The 17,631-nt window shown below is 38.4% G+C and overlaps 1 long non-coding RNA gene across 1 annotated transcript in view; it reads right to left on the bottom strand.

Moving 5' to 3' along the window:
* Window positions 1-3,816: 3,816 nt before the first annotated feature.
* LOC103891724 (uncharacterized) overlaps window positions 3,817-17,631 on the bottom strand; it is a 49,679-nt gene continuing 35,864 nt past the window's right edge. Inside the window, exons 2-5 of the long non-coding RNA XR_655965.4 lie at window positions 8,666-8,778; window positions 7,934-7,981; window positions 5,498-5,575; window positions 3,817-3,979 (exon numbers count right to left, since the gene is read on the bottom strand). This is a non-coding gene — a long non-coding RNA (uncharacterized LOC103891724). The remainder of the gene's footprint in view (window positions 3,980-5,497; window positions 5,576-7,933; window positions 7,982-8,665; window positions 8,779-17,631) is intronic.

Raw genomic sequence — 17,631 nt, 5'->3', positions numbered from 1 at the left:
TAGCTAAAAATAAGTAGAGAAGTTTATATCGGTTATTTGCTATGAAGTTGCAAATAACCAAAAAGAGAATAGTCAATGAAACAATTTATCCAAAAGAGTGATAGTGTCAGATGGAGTTATAAGACAGAGGGAAACTTCCTTGATTTTCTATAAAAAACAGTAATCATGAGAGGCGGGAGAGCTGTATGCAATTTGGAGGGGGCAGGATAAAATTTGAGATTTTGGTAACCTCTCTACTTACCCATTTGAGAATCACTGTTTCACAAATATTTGTTGACAGCAACATGGAGGTGGGACTTCTATCATGCCCACTTCAATTTAATATTCCAAGAAAGAGAATGTTTGGTCTGTTCTCTGCATGGTCTGTTCTCTACTTTTAATACATCATTTTTTGTAAGACATTAATTAAGATAAATTGATAAAGTGCCTGTTACTCAGGGTCAAGCAATTAGGATGGTGAAGGCAAAAAATCATTTTATAATGAAAAAGAAATCCGGATATGTAAAGAAGAAAATATTTGTGCAGTGGAGGAAATATGCATTTTGAGTGCTCATAAAATATAACTTTTTCAGGATTCAGCTTGAGATAAGTAATTTTTCATAATCATCTACGTTGGAATGGATTGTCATTGAAATAGGTGAATTTCTAAACACTGAAGGTTTTAAAACATGCTATGCAACCTCTCATCAGAGGCATTATTCTCTCCCAGTTTTTCCACTGGATATGTGAAATTCTTTAACACCAGTATTTTCTATGTTCCACGCCTACTCAAACCAGCTTAACTTACAAGGGAATTCATTAGCTTATGTAAATAGAAGTCAGGAGATAGGGCAAGCTTCAGGAATAGTTAAGACTCAGAGGGTTATCTATCCTTGACACCAGAGGTATAGTTTCATTTCTCAGGCTGGCTTTCCTCATGTTGACTGTAGGTTGGCATTGCTCTTGAGTTACATGCATCTTGGTTCATATTTAGACAAAAGAAATGTTTGTTTTAATAAATTTACCACATTGAGTTTCATATCTATCCTTGATAGTTATAATGGTGGAGGTCTGCATTATAAGCCCATCCCTGACCCAAAACTCTCAGAAATAGATTGTGAATATATTGATAAATTTAGCGTATTCCCCTGAGCAAGAGTTTTCAAACTTTGGCATCGTAAGAATCACCTGTATTGCTTGTTAAAACACAGATTCCTGGGCCCCACATCCAGAGTTTCTGATTCAGCTGGTGTGAGATCCAATGATTTATATATTTTTCTTTTATTGCATATGTTTATTGTATGCAACATGACATTTTGAAACATGTATACATTATAGAATAGCTAAACTGAGTAATTAACATGTGCATTCCTTCACATAAAATTTGCATTTAACACCTCCCCAGGTGATGATGATGATGAACCACTGCCTAGGCCTCATCTCAAAATAATTAAATGGGAATCTCTGAGGAGGGAACCCAAGCATCTGTATTTTTTAAATGTGCATACAGATCGCCTGGAAATCCTTTTAAAATGCAGATTCTGATTCAGTAAGTCTGGAGATGGCTTGAGATTCTGAATTGTTAATAAGCTCTCAGATGATACTGATGCTTCCGATTTGAGGTACTGACTTTGAACAACAAAAACTCGACAACATTCTGGTTGAATTAATCTGAGGAAGGGCCAGGTGTTGCCAGTGGGTAGATGTAGCTGAGAATCATTTTCTGATGACATCAGGACCCAGGAATTAAAACTCAATGCAAGAGAAAGAGGAGGAGTGGGTTTCTTCTGGAAAGACAGTCCCTTTGCCAGACAGTGGGTAATTGGATTGGTTGGGTGATCTTTAAGGTATGTTGTAACTTTTAGTTTCCAAGAATTGTCTTGGGTTCCTTTGTGTTAGGCCACAAAAAACAGAACTTAGCTTCAGAGTCAATTTATAGTTGAAAAATCAACTTAAATATAAATATTTCTTTTGTTTTGTCAACTCAAAAGGAACCTGAAATCATAAAAATCTTCCGTTACTGGGCTCCAAGTCATCCTGTTTTAAGTCACCAGCATCTTAATCTTTCCTTAGAACCTCAGGCACTTACACAGCTGTCATCATGGAAAAAAAGTAAGGAAAAAACATTTTCACATGCCACACAGAATTTGGATAAGCACATCAGTGATTTTTTTCCTAACTCATCTGCAGTGTTTAGTTTACCTTACCAATGTGTCTTGCTTACTAATAGCTGCTGATCAGAGCTGAATGAGTAGATTTGTTTATAGGAAAGATTTGCATGATTGAGAATCAATAAGGCATGTTTAAATCCTCAGGTGATATGAAGAGAGGAAATAGGACAGATTAAGCTGGTGAGTGTTTACAATTTAATTGTGAGCAGACAGGTGAAAAAAAAATCCACTTTGGGAGAAAAATGAAAAAGAAAAAGTTCTATAATGTCAAGGGTGAAAATTTCAGAAAAATGTAAATACAGGAATCTGGATATTTTAGGCCTAAGCCTTAGCCCACACTCATTAAAACTGATTTGAGCTAGTGGTCCATCTGTCCATTATTAATGGGAGAGAATGGCTTCAGCAAATAACTCATTAAATATGCACTGTCTTTGGCCCAATGTGAAGTGATATATCTAAATGGCATTTGTAATTGCTTATATGAAACTTCTTTTAGAAGTGTCTTAAACCACAAATAAAAATGAAGAGGAAGAAGAGACATCTTTCTGTGGATGCTTTTTTCGTTGCAGGTACCCATTCTCTTTAATTCTGAAGCCTGGTTGGTGGAATTGAGATGAATTTGTTAGGGTCATATTTTAAACCTCAGGTAGCACTTCCCCCAGCTATCCACTACCTTTCCTTGGCATATTTTATAGTTTAGCTCTGCAGGGTAAGCCTCATAAAAATTACAAATTTTATCACCCCACATTAAAGTGACTGGTATGACGATCTGTATGAGTTAACAGCATGGCTAATTATCTACCTTTTAGCATTTGCAAGGTCGGTGCATCAACCGCTAAGAAGGTCAGTACTGGGTGAAGGGCTGACAAGAATTTGGGAGGTTTTGTGAAAAGATCAATGACCTTCATTTGTCTGAGGAGGCAAAACAGGCTGAAACAATTCCAGCAGAGGGCAGCAATACCTACATCTGCATGGCACTGTGTCAGAGGCCAGTAGCAGATGGCAATAATGATAGTTGTAGCAATAACAACAATGACCAATAGAGTTTATTACTCTATGTCAGGCTTTTTATATGTATTCTTCCATTTAATTTTCAAAACAACCACATAAGGTTTTTATTATACTCATTTTACTAACAAAGAAGCAGGCTTTGATTTTAAGTAATATACCAGAATGAGTTGACCAGATGTATATAATAGAAGTATGACTTTTGAATCAAGGACCGGCAGGCAGGTCAGCACTCCAGAAAATGGTGGGTACTACAACTACTATAATTCATGGTGTTCTGACCATGGTCAACGTGACTTCCTCCAACTGTATTCTTAGAACTCTAACATTCCTGTTGTTACTGAGTGTTCTTCGTGTGTGTGTGTGTGTGTGTGTGTGTTTGTGGTGGGGTGGTGGTGGTGGAGTTCCTACATGGGAAGGAGTTGGATAGGATTTATGACAATGTCGAGTTATATAATTTTTAGCAAGTTTATCTCTTGTATTACTTTTGCAAGGAGAGATACAATAGGGAACATGATCAATATATTACAGAATATTATCTCCAGTGGAACACAATTTATAAAGGGCTGAATGAGAAAAAGAATACAAGATCAACAGTTAAAAACCTAGTGTCTTAGTCTATTTCGGCTGCAATAACAGAATACTACAGACTAGGTGCTTGTAAACAACACACATTTTTTTTTTTTTTACATTTCTGGAGGCCAGAAAGTTCAAGATCAAGGCACAGTCAGACTTAGTGTCTGGTGAGGGCTCACTTCCTGGTTCATAGCTGTCCATCTTCTCACTGTGTCCTCACATGGCAGAAGGGATGAAGAAGCAATCTATAGCAAGATTGATTTTATATGTATATAAGAAAAGAAGGCAAAAAATATCAGACTCATTGGTGAATTTAGTGGATCAAGCCACAAGAAAAGAATGCAGACTTCTAGAAGATAATAAGTAATATATAGCAATTAAATAGTTGAACCTCAACTTGCTTCTAAACTTCTTTATAGCTAAAGAGTCTCAAATTTAAGTGTCTTCACTTAGTGACTTTGCCTTGTCACTTGGAATTGAAAGTTTGTTTTCAAAGTAGAAAACAAAAACCAAAGAACAGGAATAAATTATATTTTTAGGGGAAATAAGAGAAGAAACTGCAGAAGTTTAGAGAAACTTAGGAAACACAGCCAGAGGATTCTGTTTGATCAAAACTACACATTTTAAACTCCTGGATCTAGAGACCTTACTTGAAATGTATATCTCTTCTTCTCTCCAACACTGTATCTATGCAGTTCCCTACTTTGATATGAATTATAATCACAAAAATGATATTATAGTATTTGTTCTTCCCCTGTGGATCTAAGATATGTCTGCCAACTAAGAGATTTGCCGAATATAGAAACAAAAGAAAAAATAACATCTGGATTACAACATCAGAGCACTTGGTTTAAATGGGAATTTGTTTACTTTGGAGATGGACCAAAAACAACATCATAGAAACCCTTAAACCATCAGGAATAGAAGAGCCTCACATCTGGCATCTTTTCTACTAAAACAGGAAATTCTTTTTTTTGACTAAGATGTTGCCCGCCTTGGCTGGGTGCAGTGGTTCACGCCTGTAATCCCAGCACTTTGGGAGGCCGAGGCGGGTGGATCACGAGGTCAGGTGATCGAGACCAGCCTGGCTAACACAGCGAAACCTTCTCTCTACTAAAAATACAAAAAATTAGCTGGGCATGGTGGCACGCGCCTGTAGTCCCAGCTACTCAGGAGGCTGATGAAGGAGAATCACTTTAATCCGGGAGGCAGAGGTTGCTGTGAGCTGAGATCACACCACTGCACTCCAGCCTGGGCAACAGAGTGAGACTCCAACTCAAAAAAAAAAAAAAAAAGAAAAAAAAATTGCCCGTCTTACTAAGTGTACTCTACAGGATTTATTTGAACCAAAAGTACCTGTACTCATAGAATAGTAGTACTTCGGCTCAAGAAAGTTAAGTCAAAAGAGGCCTTGAGGGGACCAACATTTTCCAAATAAGAAAACTGATGTCTGGTAGGGTGCCATGCTTTCTCAAAGCAGCTTGATGACAGAGCCAGGGCTTCAAGTCTCTAGTGACCCTGTATGCAACCCTTTGAGAGACTGTCCATGTGTCATTTTATATCTACATTCTCAAAACTGTAGTTTGTTTTATAACTCAGAGTGTCAGAGTTAATCGAAAGTCAAAAGAAGAAAGTATCCAATTGAACATCTAAAAGAAAACAGATTTCAAGTAGGCACACATGGAAGGAGAATTACCTGTGTTTCTGCTTTAGAAAGCGTTTGGGGAATGAGGCTAAGCACTTAAGAGTTAGTTAATATTTACCACGCTGTGTTATAATCACAGGAATCTGAGCTGATGCTGTTGGGTAAAAATGGTCTCCATCTTTTCAGAAAGCAGCTTCTACCCAGCCATGGGGATGGAACAAACAAGACCATGAAGAGACATGACTGAATTATTAAAAGCCTCATCTACTTATAAGGATTAATTGTGAGTTCTGAATCAATATTTTATCATTTTAGCTAGTGAAAAATTTATGAGACAGCCCCTTTTTTGCAAGTGCCCCAGTATAATTAAAAGAGATCTAACCTTTCAATTGGCATATTTTTCTGCTTATACCTAGATGACATTGATTAGCTAAGCCCTAATTGAGCTAGGAACAGTCTCTTAGACCCTCTTTACTCAGTATCATTGTACCCATATTCCCTGTATACACACAATGCTTAATGTATTAATTTATTTACTCACTAAGAAAACACGTGTTGAGTATTCAAACGAAAATCACTGAAACAGATGCCATGGGGTATATAGTGATAAGAGATACATAGTCCTGGTCCACCCACAAAACCCAGATATCATTATGATTAAGCACCTACATGTAATCCAGCTTTTCTTAGGTCACACCACTGTGTATATATGTGTGTGATGTGTGTTTTTGTGTGTGCGTGTATGTGTGTGTATGCAATGGATGTAGTTATTGATTCACGATAACAAAACAAAAATCCTAAATTATCCTGCCTCCTACTTAACATTGTCAGATATATTCTATATCCTCTTTTCAGTATCTTTCCTAAGATATTACTTTTTTGAAAGTTCTCAAGAAGTGATCCACATAGAAGCAGTGTAAAAAAATGGATGTCAGCATGAGCTTGGAATTTGAATCCAGACTACACAGCTTAATAGTTCTGAGACCACAGACAAGTTTCCTAATCACAGTTTCACCATTTGTAAAATAAAGATAAACAAAGTACCTCCCTCCACATATTTGTTATAAAGATTAATGAGAATAAAAATGTTTGGTACAGTGCCTGATGTAAAATAAGTGATCCATTGTTATTTATTATAAATATGTGTCTAGTTTTATGTATCATGTATTTCATTGGCTCTGAAGTGCATTTTTTTCTATTTCAGCATCTTTGAAATTGGGATGTGATTTAGAATCTACAGTGTCTCAAACGTGATGAAAGAGAGAATTATATGAAAGAGAGAATTATATAAAGCACATATTTATATAACAATAAATGATATGTATTATCATGGGCTCATGGACAATCACGTCAGCAATGTTAATATTTCTATCCTTTTATTCCTTCTTGATCCGGTTCAGTGTGGTGAGTCAATGTTTAGGTCCAGGTATCATGATGTGGGCTTTATAGCTGGGACCCAACAAGACTTCTTGCTGTGCTGTTGTTGTTGTTGCTGTCTGCTGATACCTGAACTGGGGTGTCTAGCCGCCAAGATCTGGTACATCGAGGTAACTATGGACAGCATTAAGGCCTATTACTACAAGAGCGATTTGAGCTTATTATGACAAAAGTCAGTGTAATTTCTGCTAATGTGGGAGATCTTTGGCTATACCTTTGTATCACACTCTGTTGCCCACAACTCAAGGCAGTTGTGCCTGGGACCCCTTATACTTGAATGTATTCATTAAATAGCTCGTTCAGGTTTGGTTTGCAGACTGTCCTTGAGCTCAGACTGGAGGGAGAAGTTAAGTGACTGGCAATGTGTGCTTATCACACATTGTCCCCTTTCTCAGGAAAATATGAATATTTGACTCTTGTTCAAAGACAAATTGTTTCCTAGGTGTCTGATCACTCCCAAGTTGCCTGTGTGTGCTGCACAAATATCACAGCAGAGCGTTCAGGTGGGGATGTGCAGTGTGTGGTATGGCGGTCCTGGTGTCTGTTCCTGTGCTGTGTGTTTCACTTGTCTGCTCAGGTGCATTTCCTGCATTTCCCCTGCTTGGCTTCATATCATAGGGGATTGACCCCTGCAAACACTGTTTCCCAGGACTCCCTCTCCTTCTGGCTTCCAGCTAGGTCTGGCCAACGGTGAACACTCACAAGAGCTTCAACAGAGGGAGAAAGGAAAAACCTGGGTTAGTTCTCATTTTCTCTGTTTTTGGCAGTGTTGTTAGAGAGGACTGCATGTCTCCTATGGTTCCTGTTCTTGCTGGACATCTCCCCTTGACCTCACCTCCTACGATTTCTACCCCACCAAGGTAACCAGTCTCTCAGACTCTGGAAATTCCATTCCCTCCCTTATTCCTATAGCCTAAGGGTGATAGCAACTTTCTGCTTTTGCTAATTTGGGGGTTACCTTTTTATCAACTGTTTGGTATTTAAGCTCCTCCCACATGTTTGTAGCTAGTTTTCTATTTTAAAACCTTACTAGTTGGCTACCTGGAATGGGTTTCACTTTCCTAATATAGGCCCGTGCAAATAGACCTCAGGAGTCCCAACCCTACAAAATACCTACCCAGGTGTATCTGAACACTGGTGAAGGCAACATAGACTTGGCTCGGATCTGTAATACAGGCATATATTGAATCAATTAACAAATGGTCAAATGTGAAGACAGAGTCATTCAAGAGCCATCTGGAATGATGGAACTTTTGAACGGGCTGATAGAAAAGATGGCGAGGGTGGTGATGAATGTTTCAGTGCATGGAGTTCAGGATGAGGGGTCGCATTTCTGAAAAATGAAGCATCACATTTATAGAATAATGAATCATTTAGGCTTGGCATGATGGCTCAAGCCTGCAATCCCAGCACTTTGGAAGGCTGAGGTCAGAGGTTCAGTTGAGCCCAGGAGTTAAAGACAAGCCTGGGAAACAAAGCAAGAACCCCTCTCTACAAAATAATACTAATAATACTAATACTGCTAATAATAATAATAGTTAGAGTAATGGTTCAGTTTGGAGTATGGTATACTCTGGAAGACAGGGAAGATATTACAAATTAATAACAATATCAGTGACAACTAATATTTATTTTCATTTTAATATTTGCCAAGCACTAAGTGGTCAGTATACATTCTGTAATTTATTCTTGGAAAACCTTGTAATGGAAGCATTGTAAGCCACATGTAATGATGTGGAAACCAAAGATGAGAAATGAGAGTAACTCTTTTAAGTAGAAAATGAAAACTAAGTGGCGGAGCTAAATTATCAAATATGATGCCAGCCCCATCTACTCAGCCCAGACTTACTTTTCAGCCTTCAACATGCCAAGCCGATGTCCACTTTGGGGCATTTTCACATTTGCTTTTATATCCTTGGAATGTTCTGCCTCCTGATCTTCACCTTTTCCTCTTTTTGACATCTAGAAATAGTGTATCCATGTATTTGTTTCTGATTATTTTCCCCTGCTCCTCCTACTTTAGCTAGAATATAAACTTCATAAGAGCAAGAACTTCAACTACCTTTCACTGTTGTATTGCTTGTGCCCAGAACAGTACATGGTATGGAGCTACATCATAATTATTCATTGAATAGAAGAATGGCACAAAATAGGGCTTTAGTAAATATCCATTCTCAACTCCCTGTGTGTCCAAAAGTCAGTCCCTCAGCCACTTTCAAGGGCGTAGACTGCATACCCATAAAGGTCAATGGATCTGCTTTCAGAAAAAAAAAAAAAATAGGGCAATCTATAAGCAGCAGCATTTGGGACAATCTCTCCCAGCTAACTATTATCGTTTAGGCTGAGAAATGAGATTCGTACCCTGCCAAACTATTTATACTTTTTTGGTAATTAAAGTAATGAAGTTGTCTGGGAGCACAACACATTGTGTGCTATCCCCTCGTCCAATTCATCTGCTTTAGTTTCTGACTCCAGTTAACAGTTTTATGTAGGAAAATCACATAGAATAGTGGGAATTCATGCAGAGTCGCACACAGGAACAAGCTATTTGCTATTTCCAAGAGAGCAATGAATGAGGAAAACAGGGCTTAAGTCTGCTTTCTCTGTTTCATGCAAGAACTGTGTATTTTAAATAGGCCTGATGAGGCGTGGGGAGTTTCAGCCTAGGCAACATGAGCCCTCTATGTGGACATTGGAAGGCACTTTGTATTAAAAAATATATACATAAATGTAAACATATAGAGACAGTTTATTTTGCCAGAGATCAGCGTAGCATAAAGGGTATGTGTATTCCTATAGAAATATTTTTCTCAAACAGGACACAAAGCACTGTTTCTTTGTAAGACAAAGCCTTAGGCAGGAAATTGCCTCTAGGGTGGATAGTTTGAGCTTCTGCACACCTTCAACAGCCTCTTCCTTTCTACAAGCTCAGCCTAAGAGGCAGAAGTCTTAAGGCAGGCTCCCTTGCATCTCTTCTGTCTGGAGGCAATGGCTTTCCTGGTTCCCTACCTCTTGGACAGCAGAGACCTTGGCTGCAGGCCAGCAGGAACACAGACATGCCAGCCAGTAGGTTAGTTATGCTTTCTAATTAGTCACTGCCAATCTCTGGAACATTTTCTTTCTTTTTTTCTAATTTTTCCCTCATTTGTTTTACTATGTAGATGGCTTTCAAATTTTTCTTCAAATAATTACAAATATTCCATACCATTCCAGTTGAGGTGTAGAAATAGAGTGAAAATATGATGTTCAGAACACTGGGGAAAACCCACCAGGTTTCCTCTCGTCTGGGTCCAGACAGTATTGGGGGACAAGGTAAATAAATCTGCAGATCTGCCTATAGACACTGGAAGCCGCATGTATGAGCCAATTTTGCTGTTTTTCATGCCGATGTGTTTTACTACGACTCTCTTCACAGATATCCCTTCAAAGATCACCTTCCATCCAGGTCTGATATTCAGACCATGTGTACTAGAATGGCTATGTCTGGTCTTTTATTAAAAAAGCAACAGAAATATTTCCATACCAGCTGATAAATAGCCATGCCCTGAGCCCCCTAGATTCCCCAGCTTCCCTGGCCACCTTGGCTCAGAGAACCCTTGATTTTCAGGATCCAAATTTATATCTGGCCCCACAGGTGGTCTGTCAACCTCTATTTCAACACTGTAGATGACAACAGTTGTGACTGCCTGACCAAGTTTAGAAGATTAGGAATAGCACTCCTGCTTCTAATAAAAAGGGGGTTCATCTTTATAGTGCCATCCAGTCTTCCCTCACTTTGGGAATAACTTAGATTCCATGAGAAGAACTAGAAGCACTGTTAGGAGACAAAGCTGCACAGCACAATACAGGCTTGGGGGTCAGCCTGAAATGCATTTAAATTTTACTTGCCAGTTGGATGAGTTTCTGCAGTTGTCTTCTCCAAACATTGCTATCATATTTTGTCTCTGAACTTCAGTAGCCTGATCTGTGAATCAGAGGGTAGTAATTGGAATGCAAGCAAGAGGAATCAAAGTGACTGATATTTGAAAAACCATTTTTTAAGGATGCAATGAAAAATAATTTACTGTAGTTCACAGAGTCAAAGGAAGAATTGAGCAATGGAGCATTGTTGGGAAGAGTAAAAACCACAGCAGAGCTGGGTGTTTCTGGACAGATGGCCGGGCTTCAACTATGTTCCATTTCCCTTTATATTTTATTTTATTTTATGTCTTGGAGACAGAGTCTCTCTCTCTCACCCAGGCTAGAGTACAGTGGCACAATCTAAGCTCACTGCAACCTCTGCCTCCAGGGTTCAAGTGATTCTCCTACTTCACTCTCTCGAGTAACTGGGATTACAGATGTGCACCACCACGCCTGACTAATTTTTGTGTTTTTAATAGGGATGGGGTTTCACCATCTTGGCCAGGCTGGTCTTGAACTCCTAACCACAAGTGATCTGGCTGACTCAGCCTCCCAAAGTGCTGGGATTGTAGGTGTGAGCCACCATGCTTGGCCATTCCTTTGTATTTTATTAAGATTCATATTTTTGGGACAGAGAATCTGGTTGCGCTAATTTGTTCTGTCTGTCCCTATATCTAGGAGAGCAAGTCTGTTTTATTGGCAGCCCCAAAAGAATAGAGAAGAGGAATTTCCTGAAGAAAAGGAAAACAAGTAAACAACAATAATCAAGATATCTACTTATCCACTAGACATTAATCACAGGGTACCACAGAGTTTAAAGGAGATAACATATATCAATTGCTTAGCTTAGTATGTAGTTCAAACACTCAATAAATAGATGTTAATAATGGAATGAATGACAATAAAGTGGCATAGGAGAAATATAATATCAGTGCTATTAAAAGTAGCAGCTGCTGGGTGTGGTAGCAGGCACCTGTAATCCCAGCTACTAGGGAGGCTGAGGCAAGGAGAATCCCTTGAACCTGGAAGGTGGGGTTTGCGGAAAGCGAGCCGAGCCGAGATCACACCACTGAACTCCAGCCTGGGCAACAGTGCGAGGCTCGGTCTCAAAAAAAAAAAAAAAAAAAAAAAAAATAGTAGCAGCTGTAGCGCTGGTAGTATGGTGAGAATACAGTCTTTAGCTTTAAAAGGCTAGGTATAAGATCAATGGCAAATCTGAGACTCATTTTCTTCATCAGAGAATGAGGGATATAATAGTTTTTTTGAGTTACTAAATTAAATAACAATGTACATAAAGCACTTATGGTTCATGGCTAAGTACTAAATTTTTTATGTGTGTGTATATGTCCTTATATGTATATATATACACCTCTACACCTAAATTTATATATCTTTATCTGACATTTATGAGATTATATCTAAGGACTTTAAAGGAATCATAAAATCCATGATTAAGGTAGGTTTGAGGTTGTGTCTATCAGTAGCCTTTCCTTGACCCCCTTCCATCTATCAATAGGCTCCCTAAGCATCCACATGTAGATAGAACTGGCATTTCATTCTATAAAATACATCTGCCTCTTGCAGTTTTTGTGCAAGAATATTGTTTCCTCATCAATTTTAAGGGTGATTTATTGTTGTTTTTGTTGTTATTATTTATTTTCAAATCCCACATTATTCAAAATTAATAACAGCTGCATCTAAATGAGATCTAGATAGAGATGAAAGAATCTGCTCACGAAGCAGACCCCAGTCCTGCGTGACTCAGAGTCCACTCCATGCCCCTTTTCTGTGCTTCCTTCTGGAGAAGAAAAGCTCAGAACCAGAGGGGTTGATGTCATTAAGAACAAACGGACACTTTCCTGGTGACTTCCTTGGGAATTGCTCCTTTGCTTTCCTATCTGAAGTACACCTTGATAAAGCAGCTGGCCCTTTTGTACTGAAAAGAGGGCTTATCTCTTTTCAGGGAAATCTCTGCACTGAGTTATTCATCTTTGAAAGTAAATGAATTAATACAGTTGTCTCACTACAGAAGAGGACACATTCTATCAACCTAGGTCCCCATTATGTGTTTTGTTTTGTGATGTTCCAGAATACAAGGGGAGGAACATTAGGCAGAAATGACATTAAAACAACTTGAGGTCAATAGATGATGGAACTAAGCAGTTGTGATAGTGGTATTTTTCGCCAACAGCTGCTGTCCATTCAATCCTAGCTAGTTGTTTACCCTTTGACACACACCTAGATGTATTTAAAAGTGGTCCCACTCAACTATTGAAATAAATTGTGATGCAAAGATATAGTGTAGCACCGGCAGCTGTTATTTTTAAAGACTCTATAATGACATGGGAGAAATCTTTCAAATATATTGTTTGGTGGAAAAAAAAAGTCAGGATTCAAACATGATGTAATATAATCTCAAATAATATGCTTATGTAAAATTTTTTAAAAGGCAACTATTCAAAATTCTACTTTCCAAATATTCTATAAGAAATATATGTTTCTTTATAGACATAAAAACAATAACTGCTCTGCTGTTAAAGAGGGCTTCAGCAGTTCTTTTTTGCAGCCTATGGATCCTGGTTGGTAAGGAATGTCACTGGACCCACCCATCCCTGGAAATCTAGGATGCCCTTATCCCTTTTCATGAAATTTATTCTTCTACATGTGATTGCCCAGGAAGTTACTTTAGTCCACTTACCACTTAGACTTTGAGATAAGATTCAAAGTCTATACCTGACCACATTGTTTCAATTTGAATGGTGGAATCTTGCCACTCCCATACTGAATTCATACTTAGGAATTCCATTATATTCCCCAATTCATTTTTCCACCTCGTTTTATGATGTATGTACCTAGTAAGCTCTCTCCCTCTAGATTGTGGGCTCTGTAGAGGACATAGAGTGTCAGATTCTGCAATACATTCTTAGTGTCAGCAGGTCACCAAAGAGCAAACAGTGCTAAAAATTGGTATGAGCAAGGTCTTCTTAATGCCAACTGCTTTGGGATCTGCAAAGATTACTATATTCCACATCTTTTTTTGTCAAGGAGAGAACAAGGTGAGATAGATATGGTGATTATGTGGTGACAAGAACACAAATAACTATTATATAGTTATAGGACAGAAGACGTGTCAGGTTCTCATAGTATAAGCAAAGACTTGAGAGATTCAAAGGAGATTGAAATCATATGGTTTAGCGGGGTTCCGAGGATGACTGATGAAGGATTTGTCCCTCATGTTGGGACTTGAAGGAGATAGAATTTGGTAGGCCGATAATAGGGTACTTGAAGCAAAATGCAAAGCATGAGTAACTGGAAAGTGTGGATAATTTCCAAAGATGGGTATGTCTCTGGGAGCCAAGATAATTTATATCTTACTGTGTCATAAGGAATAATATAGAGAATGCAGGGTACTTAAGTCAAGGTCCTATTGCAAAGGTTAGTTTGTTACAGGGAGGTTATTTTCAATTTGGTAGGAACTGGAAAATTACAAGTGGTTTTCATGTAAAGTTATGACATTACTCAACTGTGTGGAAGCCTGATTTATTTAGAAAGAATTTAGGGATGTGGATACTAATTACGGGGTTATTATATTATTTCCTTAAAGATAGAAGGAGAAACTAGATTTGAAGCATCGGGAATAGAAAGGAGAGAAATACCGAAATGCACAAAATCCATGTATCTAAGTCATAGCCGTTTTGCAAGGTACATAATGTTCTTTACAACCTGTACTTAATTTGTAACTCATGCAATAATGGATTACAAGTCTCACCTACCCACATGCATTTCTGCCTCCATGAGTACATCATTCTTCAAGCAATTCCACATCATTCTCTAGTCTGTTGTTTTGCTCATGCCATCTTTGTCCAGAATACCCTCTCAGTAGCTGAAATGCTGCTTCTCAGTATCTATTGACTCCTCCAGGAAGTTCCATTTAATTTTTCTGACAATATTTAGTCTAATATTTGATAATGCATGGTAATCTAAATGAATGCATATCTGTCTTTCCCACTAGAGCCTGAGTTCTCGCTCCCAACCTCGGGATATCTGCAAATTCAAAAAGCATTTCTTTTAAGCCCTCTTAGTCATTTCCCCAAATATTAAACAGGAGAAGGCCAAGGCCCTGTCATCCTCCAAATTAATTTCATTTTAAAATATTTATGGAAGACTGCACTCTGATGAATGCTGTGCAGGATTTTGAAAAAGTAAAATACATAGTTCCTGTTCCCAAGTTGCTCACAATATAGTGCAAAAACAAGACTAACACTTATAAAACAATTAGAGGACAAATATCACATTATATAATTAAGGGTTTAATTGTGTGGTGAAGATTTACAGGAGACTTAAGTGGAGGGAGATTGGAGAGCATGAAAAAGTCAAGAATGGCTTCATGGAAGAGATGGAAAGAAGCAAAAGAGAAATAGCAATAGGACTGGAAGGTGTTTCCTAACTAAACCACCTGCTCTGACTTTTTCCCTTGTGACGTATACCTCTGAGACTTGTCTGGGACAGATGGAGACATGGATGTGCAATGGCTCAGAGTCAGGGGATGAGGCAGGAAAGGACATGAACATAGACATTTTGAAAATAAAGAACTAAACCAGCAGTTTTATAGGACAAATCAGCTTTATATATGAACAGTTCGTTTCATCTGAAGTTAGAAATAGAGTTCAGCTGACATATTCACTGTCTCTTTCATCAAGATTCAAAAAAAGTTGGTAAACCAGGAAGAAATTGATTCCTTTATAATAATTACTAAAAGGTCCTTGTATCCAAATCTTATTTCCTCTGAACAATTCAAAGCAGTCAAGGAATTGAACTCTAGCTATTCAAATAAGACAAATTTTAAACAACTATAGACATAAACATTAATGCTGATATTTATTTGAAATTATTAGTCTTTGATCTATTTTTGGCCTATCATTCTAGAATCAGTGACAATACATGATTTGCACATTATAAAAACCTGGCTTGGCCTGGCGCGATGGCTCTCGCCTGTAATCCCAGCACTTTGGGAGGCCGAGACGGGCGGATCACGAGGTCAGGAGATCGAGACCATCCTGGCTAACACGGTGAAACCCCGTCTCTACTAAAAATACAAAAAAATTAGCCGGGCGTGGTGGCGGGCGCCTGTAGTCCCAGCTACTCGGGAGGCTGAGGCAGGAGAATGGCGTGAACCCAGGAGGTGGAGCTTGCAGTGAGCCGAGATGGCACCACTGCACTCCAGCCTGGGTGACAGAGCGAGACTCCGTCTCAAAAAACAAACAAACAAAACCAAAAGCCTGGCTCAAACCAGGTATCCTCAGAAGTGAGATGTATTCCATTTCCGCATTAAAGCTGCATGATGTTAACACGGTGCATGGAACAAGAGGTTGCCATCAATGAAAACCCGCTGCAGTACTGTATTTTGTCCATAACCTTGTTTTTCTTCAATATCAAGAAATAAATTTTTATGCCGAGTTTTTTAGTCCATGAATCTGAGAATTAATAATTGTGTAGAATTGAGGATAAGCTAAAAAATCAAAATGTGAAGGTAGATTTAATATTTCTATCTTCAAATGGTTTGCTGTTTTTTTGTATTGATATTTTATGAACACCACAAGCAAAAGTATGCATATACACATATACACACACGTATATGATAGTGTATATACATGTATTTTTGCAACACACTATACTTTTCTCGTATAATAATATTGAAACAGAAAGAATATTTCTCTGAAATCTTTAGATTAATTTGCATCACTTTCTTTTATATGATTTTCTCTCTGTATGACTGAAGAAATATTTGGGTTGTCAGGCTTAGTTACATATAAAGAGAACAATCAGAAATAGTGAAAATTTACACGTGATATGTTTTTCTCCATCTGACTTTACTGCCTTTTACCCACAAGGTGGCACTCTCTAGATATGTCTAAATTCAAGCCTTTTTAATAAAGATACATCAAAATAGAAATCTTCCTCAACCAACCTTCATTGTTAACAGCCTTCCCAAAAAACAAAGTAAATTCACAAATGCAGTTTGGAAAACTAGTATGGTTAAATGTATCACATAGATCCCTAACAAGATGTCACTGTTTATATTGTAAATCTGTAAAGTCCTTAATTCTGGATCAGTCAATTTAGGTCTGATTTTGTTCTCAGTACGAACAGCAAAGCGGATTGTCCCTACTAAATCTGATTAGTCTTGAGGCACCTCTATTCAGTATTTCTTCTTAGGAAGTACACAGTGGCAGCCCAGAGGATGGGGTTTATGGAGAGAACTGGTGTGCTGTGATTGCAGTGACCACATGTCCCCAGTTTTTTTGGACAAAAATAATTTTAAATGGGCTATTCTTATAACCACATCTGGATATTCATATTTCTAGAGAATATCTTCCTTTCTTCCTTTTTTTTTTTTTTCCAGACAGAGTCTTGCTGTGTTGCCCAGGCTGGAATGCAGTGGCGCAATCTCGGCTCACTGCAAACTCCACCTCCCGGGTTCAAGCAATTCTCCGCCTCTACCTCCAGAGTAGCTGGGACTACAGGCGCCCACCACCATGCCTGGCTGATTTTTGTATTTTTAATAGAGACAGAATTTCACCATGTTGGTGAGGATGGTCTTGATCTCCTGACCTGGGATCCACCCGCCACGGCCTCCCAAAATGCTGAGATTACGGGAATGAGCCACTGTGCCGGCCCCAAATTTTTAAATTCAAAAATAGTTAATATTAAAGACAGTCTTGATCTCCTTCTCAACCAAGTGTACATGGAGTCTGTTAGCAACATGACAACAGATGTTCAGTCCTTTTTTAAGTTCAATATTGGCCCTGGGAGATGTCCTATTCATGGGCTGGTGGATGCACAGATAAGGCTCTGGCAGCTAGATCCTAGGATCAAGTCCTCCCTGTCAGCTTTCACTGCCTTTCTTAGAAGCTG

This window comes from Pongo abelii, chromosome 8 (genome assembly GCF_028885655.2).
Source record: "Pongo abelii isolate AG06213 chromosome 8, NHGRI_mPonAbe1-v2.0_pri, whole genome shotgun sequence".
Taxonomy (NCBI): domain Eukaryota; kingdom Metazoa; phylum Chordata; class Mammalia; order Primates; family Hominidae; genus Pongo; species Pongo abelii.
This window is presented reverse-complemented; position numbering and strand designations above follow the sequence as displayed.